The sequence below is a fragment of the Tribolium castaneum genome, unplaced genomic scaffold (genome assembly GCF_031307605.1).
Source record: "Tribolium castaneum strain GA2 unplaced genomic scaffold, icTriCast1.1 ptg000078l, whole genome shotgun sequence".
NCBI classification, from domain to species: Eukaryota; Metazoa; Arthropoda; class Insecta; order Coleoptera; family Tenebrionidae; genus Tribolium; species Tribolium castaneum.
The window spans coordinates 15,850-27,500 of record NW_026986675.1 but is presented as its reverse complement, the minus strand read 5'-3'; positions in this window follow the sequence as shown (position 1 = coordinate 27,500).

The window sequence follows — 11,651 nt, the reverse complement described above, 5'->3', positions numbered from 1 at the left end:
CATATGAAACAAAAACAGATTTTTATCTCAATTAGATCTAAAAGTCACTTCCCCCACCACCCGGACCACTAATGCGGACATTGAGCTGGATAAAAGTCACAAAGTCATGATTAAAATTTTAAAGTTTTTTTAACTTAATCGATAGACATGCGCGTAAGATTAAAAAAATAATTTTTATAAAGGTGGAATAACCACCACTTCTATTCGAAAAACAACCCTAAAATTGACAAAAAAAAATAAAATCTACAAATAAAGCCTAATCGATACGGTTTTTTGCATATACGTAGCCCCTAAAATATTAATAAAAAATATTATAACAAAAACCACCCCTTTGTATTTGGGGGTGAGTTAAGGGTAAAAATGTGAAAATTAAAAAAAAAACAAAATTAACCAAATTTAAATATGTTGTGTATTTTAGTGCGTAGATAAGGCTTTTAAATTATGTTTTTAAATTTCACCCTTTGGGGGTGAGTTATTAAACAAAAATCTACAAATAAAGCCTAATCGATACGGTTTTTTGCATATAGGTAGCCCCTAAAATATTCATAAAAAATATTCTAACAAAAACCACCCTTTTGTATTTGGGGGTGAGTTAAGGGTAAAAATGTAACAATTAAAAAAAAAACAAAATCAACCAAATTTAAATATGTTGTGTATTTTAGTGCGTAGATAAGGCTTTTATATTATGTTTTTAAATTTCACCCTTTGGGGGTGAGTTATTAAATAAAAATCTACAAATAAAGCCTAATCGATACGGTTTTTTGCATATAGGTAGCCCATAATATATTAATAAAAAATATTTTAGCAAAAACCACCCCTTTGTATTTGGGGGTGAGTTAAGGGTAAAAATGAAAAAATTAACAAAAAACCAAATTAATCAAATTTAAATATGTTGTGTATTTTAGTGCGTAGATAAGGCACATATATTCGTTTTTTAGATTACACCCTTTGGGGGTAAGTTTTTAAACAAAAATCTACAAATAAAGCCTAATCGATACGGTTTTTTGCATATAGGTAGCCCCTAAAATATTAATAAAAAATATTTTAGCAAAAACCACCCCTTTGTATTTGGGGGTGAGTTACGGGTAAAAATGTAAAAATTAAAAAAAAATAACCAAATTTAAATATGTTGTGTATTTTAGTGCGTAGATAAGGCTCTTGCATTAGTTTTTTAAATTTCACCCTTTGGGGGTGAGTTATTAAACATAAAGCTACAAATAAAGCCTAATCGATACCGTTTCTTGCATATAGGTAGCCTCTAAAATATTAATAAAAAATATTTTAGTAAAAACCACCCCTTTGTATTTGGGGGTGACTTAAGGGTAAAAATGTGAAAATTAAAAAAAAAAATACCAAATTTAAATATGTTGTGTATTTTAGTGCGTAGATAAGGCTCTTGCATTAGTTTTTTAGATTTTACCCTTTGGGGGTGAGTTATTAAACAAAAATCTACAAATAAAGCCTAATCGATACGGTTTTTTGCATACAGGTAGCCCCTAAAATATTAATAAAAATATTTTAGCAAAAACCACCCCTTTGTGTTTGGGGGTGAGTTAAGGGTAAAAATGTAAAAATTAAAAAAAAAACAAAATTAACCAAATTTAAATATGTTGTGTATTTTAGTGCGTAGATAAGGCTCTTATATAATGTTTTTAGATTTCACCCTTTGGGGGTGAGTTATTAAAAAAAATGCTACAAATAGAGCCTAATCGATACGGTTTCTTGCATATAGGTAGCCTCTAAAATATTAATAAAAAATATTTTAGTAAAAACCACCCTTTTGTATTTGGGGGTTACTTAAGGGTAAAAATGTAAAAAATAAAAAAAAAACAAAATTAACCAAATTTAAATATGTTGTGTATTTTAGAGCGTAGATAAGGCTCTTATATATAATTTTTTTAGATTTCACCTTTTGGGGGTGAGTTATTAAACAAAAATCTACAAAAAAAACCTAATCGATACGGTTTTTTGGATAGAGGTAGCCCCTAAAATATTAATAAAAAATATTTTAGCAAAAACCACCCCTTTGTATTTGGGGGTGAGTTAAGGGTAAAAATGTAAAAATAAAAAAAAAATTAACCAAATTTAAATACGTTGTGCATTTTAGTGCGTTAATAAGGCTCTTATATTAGTATTTTAGATTTCACCCTTTGGGGGTGAGTTATTAAATAAAATTCTACAAATAAAGCCTAAACGATGCGGTTTTTGGCATATAGGTAGCCCCTAAAATATTAATAAAAAAATATTTTAGCAAAAACCACCTCTTTGTATTTGGGGGTGAGTTAAGGGTAAAAATGTAAAAATTAACAAAAAAACAAAATTAATCAAATTTAAATATGTTGTGTATTTTAGTGCGTAGATAAGGCTCTAATATTCGTTTCTTTGATTTCACCCTTTGGGGGTAAGTTATTAAACAAAAATTCACAAATAAAGCTAATCGATACGGTTTTTACATATAGGTAGCCCCTAAAATATTAATAAAAAATATTTTAGCAAAAAACACCCCTTTGTATTTGGGGGTGAATTAAGGGTAAAAACGTAAAAAATAAAAATAAACAAAAATTAACAAAATTTAAATAATTGAAAATTTACCACATTTACTACAAGTATTGTATGGATTTCAATGCGTACATAAGGACCATATATTTCTTTTTTTTAATTTCACCCTTAGAGGGTGAGTTTTTAGCGTTTGTAAAAAAATTTTACTGGATTCCTATAATTACCATTAAATCTACAGTCATGTGGTTTACAATAAAAAAAATATGTTACCATAAAAAACTTAATACCTTTTCCTTATCAAAAACACCCCTAAAATGTACAAAAAAAAATACACATACAGTCACATCGATATGGGTTTCTGCGTGCAAGTACCCACTAAAATAAAAACAAAAATTAAATAAAAAAAAAATTTTGCATTAAGGGGTGAGTTATGGGTAAAAACGTAAAAAATAAAAATAACAAAAATTTACCACATTCAGGTATATTGTGTATTTCAATGCGTACATAAAGCCCCTATATTATTTTTTTAGATTTTACACTTAGGTGGTGAGTTATTAGTTTTTGTAATCAAACATTTTTTGATTGCAATTTTTGTCTTCGAATCAATACATAAGTCGTGATACATAATGAAAAAAATAATAATACCATAAAAAAATAACCACCCTTGCTTTAAAAACACTACCCCTAAAATGTGACTAAATAAAGAAAATCTACAAATACAGTTAGATCGATATGGGTTTCTGCGTGCAAGTACCCACTAAAATAAAAACAAAACTTATTTAAATAAAATCCACCCCTTTGCATTAAGAGGTGAGTTAAAAGTAAAAATGTAAAAAATAAAAATAAAAAAAATTTATCACATTTAGGTATAAATAAACAAAAATTTATCACATTTAGGTATATTGTGTATATCAATGCGTACAAAGGGCCCCTATATTACTTTTTTGGATTTCACTCTTTGGGGGTGACTATTTAACTTTTATAAAAAAAGGTTTTTACATTTCCATAAGTTTCTTCGAATCGATTGTCAAGTGGTTTACAATAAGAAACAATATTATAATAATTATAAAAAACAAACACCACTTACTTAAAAAAGCCACCCTTAAAATTGACAAAAAAATTACAAATACAGTCAGATTAATATAGGTTTTAGCGTGCAAGTACCCTTTGAAATAGAAATAAAGATAATTTAAGCAAAATTCACCTCTTATCATTAAGGGGTGAGTTAAAGGTACAAACGTAAAGAATTTAAAAAAAGGAAAATTTACCACATTTACTTATATTGTGTATTTCAGTGCATACATAAGGCCCCTATTTTATTTTTTAGAGTCTTACCATTAGGGGGTGAGTTTTTAGCGTTTGAAAAAAAAAGATTATTGAATTATGAAATGGTCATCGAATATATAACCAAGTGGTTTACAGTAACAAAAAATATTACCATAAAAAATACCCCTTCTTTAATAGTAACAACAAAATCAAAATCGAAATTTATAAAATGCAACCCACAATACACTTATGTGTATTAATATTGCATAACTTTTACGAAGTACAGCGTTAGAAGAAAAAGGTAAAATGAAAATCAATATTGCCTAACTGAGACAAAGTACGACTTTCAAAACCACTGCAACCTATTATTCCACAAATCTACGACGAATGGAATGATGATTTCGACTGGAATACACTTGCAGAATTTGAAGACAATTTTCTCGGCAATCTTCTTCTAATAATAACAAGTATTCAACCGTTCTATGCCGATTCACAATTAAGGCGGCGAGTATCCACCATGGAGAAGCCTGGTACGTCTGGACTTAATATTAAACACGCGACAACACACTTACAAATCTCAAGTGACGATGACGAAGATTCTTTATAAAACTTTTATATTTACTAAATTGAAAAACGTATGTTAAAACAATTTAATAAATGATATGTTTTTAATTGTGACAAGTGTTTTTAATATAATCCATATCATACATAACAACTTACACCGTGTTAAGCCAGAAATAATCAATTTGGCTCAAATTCTATTACGTTAGGTCCAAAAGATCAGTTTGGTTTTAAAAACTATTCAACCAGAAATTCGACAAAAATTGGCGGCGGTACTTTCAGGGCGCGTATTTTTCACCCGCTAATAGGGAACGTGAGCTGGGTTTAGACCGTCGTGAGACAGGTTAGTTTTACCCTACTGATGACTCGTCGTTGCGATAGTAATCCTGCTCAGTACGAGAGGAACCGCAGGTTCGGACATTTGGTTCACGCACTCGCTCGAGCGGGCGGTGGTGCGAAGCTACCATCCGTGGGATTATGCCTGAACGCCTCTAAGGCCGTATCCTTTCTAGTCAAAGGTGGCAACGATACCTTTAGGAGTTTCGAGAGTCGACAGGCTCAAAACAATGTGACTTTACTAGGCGTTTAACGCTTGCGTACGAACGTCGCACGAGCCCTATTTGCCGTGTGAAGCCACCGATCGGCGGCGGGATCGATCCTTGCCACGTCCGACCAGGCTTCTAGACGGTCAATTATGGGTACATTGTTGTTCGACGTCGAAACTCGGAATTGTCTGTAGACGACTTACGTACCTGGCAGGGTGTTGTACTCGGTAGAGCAGTTTCCACGCTGCGATCTGTTGAGACTCAGCCCTCAGCTTGGGGATTCGTCTTGTCGGCGAGACGAGACCCCGTCAACGTTTAGAAAGCTGAGTGGATAAAAAATATACCCAGCCAGGTACACATTGTTTATATAAAAATTTCTAGTATGCAATGCAATGCAACTTGGGCTAATAACCAACATGAACTTACTATATTTTATTATTACATACGTACCTGGCAAGGTGTTGTATTCGGTAGAGCTGTTTCTACGCTGCGATCTGTTAAGACAGACTCAGCTTGGAGATTCGTCTTGTCGGTGAGACGAGACTCCGTCAACGTTTAGAAAGCTGAGAGGATAAAACAATACACAGCCAGGTACACATTGTTTATATAAAAATTTCTAGTATGCAATGCAACTTGGGCTAATAACCAACATGAACTTACTCTATTTTATTATTACATACGTACCTGGCAAGGTGTTGTATTCGGTAGAGCTGTTTCTACGCTGCGATCTGTTAAGACAGACTCAGCTTGGAGATTCGTCTTGTCGGTGAGACGAGACTCCGTCAACGTTTAGAAAGCTGAGAGAATAAAACAATACACAGCCAGGTACACATTGTTTAATAAATATTACTAGTATGCAATGCAACTTGGGCTAACCAACATGAACTTACTCTATTTTATCATTACAAATAAATTTACCTCTCTAAAAACTCTCACTCTTCTCACCACAATTTAATACACTTTAGTAGTGTACAGCCTTATTTCTCTCAAGTAACAAAAAGACGATGGTGTGGTTGGTGATAGTGATAGAAACCAACTAGTCTTAAAGAGTATGAGTAATAGAGTCAGAGATGAATAATACAAGAGAGAGGAAAGAAAGAGAAAGAGAAAGAGAAAGAGAAAGAGAAAGAGACAGAGAGAAAGAAAGAAATTAAAAGGAAAAGAAGATAGATGAGAGAGAGAGGAGGAAGAGTAGAAGAAAGCCAGCAAATTTATTCGAACGACATACTTCGTTCTACGGACTTAGCACATAGCTCTCGCCTAGCACATAGCTCTCGCCTAGCACATAGCTCTCGCCTAGCACATAGCTCTCGCCTAGCACATAGCTCTCGCCTAGCACATAGCTCTCGCCTAGCACATAGCTCTCGCCTAGCACATAGCGCTCGCCTTGCACCATTCACTGCTTAATAACTACTGCATATAATAAAGTCACGATTGCTCATGTGGTAAAATAGTAATGACACAATCATTTTGTTTAAAGGTATGCAACCAACATTACACAAAACGCGCGCTAAAGTTGCCTAAAACCACGAAGTACTACGTATACTTTAATTGTAACGCAACTGGTTTCACAGTAAACGTGTATGAAAATTGCCTATATTCAAGAAGTACTACATTTGTTTAAATATTGTATTACTGTTACGAAGTACGACGTTTAAATATTATGAATTATTTTTAGTTGTATATAAAATCATAGCTATTTTTGTAAATTAATAATGCAACCCGCAATACACCAAATGTGTATTAATATTGCCTAACTTGTACGAAGTACAACGTTCATTTAAGTGCATTAAATATGGTGCTCTGTGTGATGAAATACGACGTTCATGTGACCATAAAGTAACAAACGAAGTACGGCGCTCACAAATGCAGCACTCAAAATTATTGTTTCATTGCACGACGTTTGCTTTGTTTCTGACTGCGACGAAATGCAGCGTTCATTTGACTTTGTACATAGTACAGACGAAGTACGACGTTTGCGAAGTACGGCACTCAAAATCGTGATTTTCATGTACGACGTTTATTTGCACGTCCTGCCGACTGCGACGGAGTACAGCGTTCAATTGACTTTGTACATAGTACAGACGAAGTACGACGTTTGCGAAGTACGGCACTCAAAATCGTGATTTTCTTGTACGACGTTTATTTGCACGTGCTGTCGACTGCGACGAAGTTAAGCGTTCATTTGACTTTGTACATAGTACAGACGAAGTACGACGTTTTCGAAGTACGGCACTCAAAATCGTGATTTTCTTGTACGACGTTTATTTGCACGTGCTGCCGACTGCGACGGAGTACAGCGTTCAATTGACTTTGTGCATAGTACAGACGAAGTACGACGTTTGCGAAGTACGGCACTCAAAATCATGATTTTCTTGTAAGACGTTTATTTGCAGTTGCTTCCGACTGCGACGAAGTACAGCGTTCAATTGACTTTGTACATAGTACAGACGAAGTACGACGTTTGCGAAGTACGGCACTCAAAATCATGATTTTCTTGTAAGACGTTTATTTGCAGTTGCTTTCGACTGCGACGAAGTACAGCGTTCAATTGACTTTGTACATAGTACAGACGAAGTACGACGTTTGCGAAGTACGGCACTCAAAATCATGATTTTCTTGTAAGACGTTTATTTGCAGTTGCTTCCGACTGCGACGAAGTACAGCGTTCAATTGACTTTGTACATAGTACAGACGAAGTACGACGTTTGCGAAGTACGGCACTCAAAATCATGATTTTCTTGTACGACGTTTATTTGCACTTGCTGTCGACTGCGACGAAGTTTAGCGTTCATTTGACTTTGTACATAGTACAAACGAAGTACGACGTTTGCGAAGTACGACACTCAAAATCATGATTTTCTTGTACGACGTTTATTTGCACTTGCTGTCGACTGCGACGAAGTTTAGCGTTCATTTGACTTTGTACATAGTACAGACGAAGTACGACGTTAGCGAAGTACGGCACTCAAAATCGTGATTTTCTTGTACGACGTTTATTTGCACGCGCTGTCGACTGCGACGAGGTTTAGCGTTCACTTGACTTTGTACATAGTATAGACGAAGTACGACGTTTGCGAAGTACGGCACTCAAAATCGTGATTTTCTTGTACGACGTTTATTCGCACGTGCTGCCGACTGCGACGAAATGCAGCGTTCATAGTACAAACGAAGTACGACGTTCACAAAGTGATGAAGTAAAACGTAAACAATAAATAATAATAATGCAACCCACAATACACTAATTGTGTATTAAAATTGCATAACCTACACGAAGTACGACGTTCAAGAATACTAAAGAATTTTATTTGTGTTGTATATAATGAAAAAACAGCAAATTTTTTTGCAAATTACGTATCTGTAAATAAATGTAAACATTTAGCAACTAATCAAAATTGTTTTTTTTGCCTAGATATTAAAGTAAAACATAAAAATACATTAAATTTATAAAATGCAACCCGCAGCACACTAGATGTGCATTAATATTGCATAACCTTCACGAAGTACGACGTCCAAAAATATTAATTTTTTTTTATATTGAGGTTAAAAGTGAGAAAACATAAATTAATAATAATGCAACCTGCAATACACTTAATATGTACTGATCTTGCATAACCTTTACGAAGTACTACGTTCAAGTATAAATTAATATTATTGTGACTCGCAATACACTAAATTTGTATCAATATTGCATAACCTACACGAAGTACGACGTTCAAGAATATTAAAGAATTTTATTTGTGTTGTATATAATAAAAAAACAGCAAATTTTTTTGCAAGTTACGTATCTGTAAATAAATGTAAACATTCAGCAACTAATCAAAAATGTTTTTTTGCCTAGACATTAAAGTAAATCATAAGAATACATTAAATTTATAAAATGCAACCCGCAGCACAACAGATGTGCATCAATATTGCATAACTGTTACGAAGTACGACGTCCAAAAATATTAAATTTTTTTTTATATGAAGGTAAAAAGTGAGAAAACATAAATTAATAATAATGCAACCTGCAATACACTTAATGTGTACTGATGTTGCATAACCTTCACGAAGTACTACGTTCAAATATAAATTAATATTATTGCGACCCGCAATACACTAAATTTGTATCAATATTGCATAACTTACACGAAGTACGACGTTTAAAAATATTAAATGTTTTATTTGTAGTTTGCATATAATAAAAAAAAAACAAATTTTGATGTAAATTACGTATCTATAAATAAACGTACACATTTAACAATTAAATAAACATAGTATTTTGGCCTAGATATTAAATTAAAACATAAAAATGCATAATATTTATTAAAATGCAACTTGCAATACACCAAATGTGTATTAATATTGCATAACCTTTACGAAGTACGACGTTCACGAAGTACGTCGTTTACGAAGTGCGACGTTTACGAAGTACGTCGTTTACGAAGTGCGACGTTCACGAGGTACGTCGTTTACGAAGTGCGACGTTCACGAAGTACGTCGTTTACGAAGTGCGACGTTCGCGAAGTACGACGTCTACACATTAGGGCACTCAAAATTATTGTTACGTTGTACGACATTCAGACGTTCCAACTGCGACTAACTACAGCATTCATTTGACTTTGCACATACGACGAACGAAGTACGACGTTTACGAAGTACGGCGCTTAAAATAATTTTGTTTTTATTAATTAATTATTTTTTTTAAAACAAACGTTTTTATAATTAAATTTTATAATGGTTTAAATATAAAATATGACTTTTTAATATTATCAATATTTAAAATATTTTCTCCCTTTTGTGTGTATGCCTTATAGTTATAGAGCTGTGCGCTTCGGTAGACGTCGCCTGTGGAGCTATGTCAGTGGAGCGGTGCGCACATCCAATACCGAGCGGCTGCCTCGATCGGTGTCGCGCTGGTATACATATGGTAGTGGTGTGTGTCGATGCGTTGAGTGAGGCGATATGAACGGTGTAACGGTTTAGTCGAAGTTTATCATAAATGACGACGACAAAACGACCGATTATGTATACGTTCTGCATTTGCTTCCAATTTATCGACGTTTATTGCACATTTCCGCTATCGAATTCGAATAGGGCTTTGCTTGCGAGATTGCTTTATTTTGTGATTTTGTGGCTCGCCCAGTTCCCCACAGCGAGATTGCGGATGCGGCAAAACGTATTCTCTTACGTTGGCGGTCCTTATGCAATCAAACTTTGTTGAACTAACAAATGTTTGTGATTTAAACAAACAAAAATAATAAATGCGTCAACTCTCTAATATCCGAGCGAGAATATTTATATAATATTCGTAACGTTTATGGATTCGAAAGAATTTCATAAATTCACGTCGCATTCAATCTTGCGAAGAGTGAAGAGAATGTTTGAACTTTTAAATCGGCAAAGGTAAAAAATAATATTATAAATATTATTATTATGCCTTTATTGACCGATATATGTGTTGTGGTGTTTAACGACTACGACGACGATGATGACGATACATTTATCTCTATATCGTACGAAGAAAAGAAGAAACAGCGTGGCGTTACTTTCTTATATGTTAGATTGTTTCGCACAAACGCGCATATTCTTCATCTTTATAAACGATGATGATGAGTATTTTATTCTCTCGTCTGTCTCAAAAAACACAAAAACACAGTTCCCTGGTTGATCCTGCCAGTAGTCATATGCTTGTCTCAAAGATTAAGCCATGCATGTCTCAGTACAAGCCAAATTAAGGTGAAACCGCGAAAGGCTCATTAAATCAGTTATGGTTCCTTAGATCGTACCCACATTTACTTGGATAACTGTGGTAATTCTAGAGCTAATACATGCAAACAGAGCTCCGACCGGAGACGGAAGGAGCGCTTTTATTAGATCAAAACCAATCGGTGGCGGTTTCGCCGTCATCGTACAACTTGGTGAATCTGAATAACTTTACGCTGATCGCACGGTCTCGCACCGGCGACGCATCTTTCAAATGTCTGCCTTATCAACTGTCGATGGTAGGTTCTGCGCCTACCATGGTTGTAACGGGTAACGGGGAATCAGGGTTCGATTCCGGAGAGGGAGCCTGAGAAACGGCTACCACATCCAAGGAAGGCAGCAGGCGCGCAAATTACCCACTCCCGGCACGGGGAGGTAGTGACGAAAAATAACGATACGGGACTCATCCGAGGCCCCGTAATCGGAATGAGTACACTCTAAACCCTTTAACGAGGATCAATTGGAGGGCAAGTCTGGTGCCAGCAGCCGCGGTAATTCCAGCTCCAATAGCGTATATTAAAGTTGTTGCGGTTAAAAAGCTCGTAGTCGAATTTGTGTCCCGCGCCGCCGGTTCATCGTTCGCGGTGTTAACTGGCGTTTCGCGGGACGTCCTGCCGGTGGGCTTAGCTCGAGAGGGCGGCCCAACTCAATCCCGCCGCGGTGCTCTTCATTGAGTGTCGAGGTGGGCCGGCACGTTTACTTTGAACAAATTAGAGTGCTTAAAGCAGGCTAAAACTTCGCCTGAATACTGTGTGCATGGAATAATGGAATAGGACCTCGGTTCTATTTTGTTGGTTTTCGGAACCCCGAGGTAATGATTAATAGGAACGGATGGGGGCATTCGTATTGCGACGTTAGAGGTGAAATTCTTGGATCGTCGCAAGACGGACAGAAGCGAAAGCATTTGCCAAAAACGCTTTCATTGATCAAGAACGAAAGTTAGAGGTTCGAAGGCGATCAGATACCGCCCTAGTTCTAACCATAAACGATGCCAGCTAGCGATCCGCCGACGTTCCTCCGATGACTCGGCGG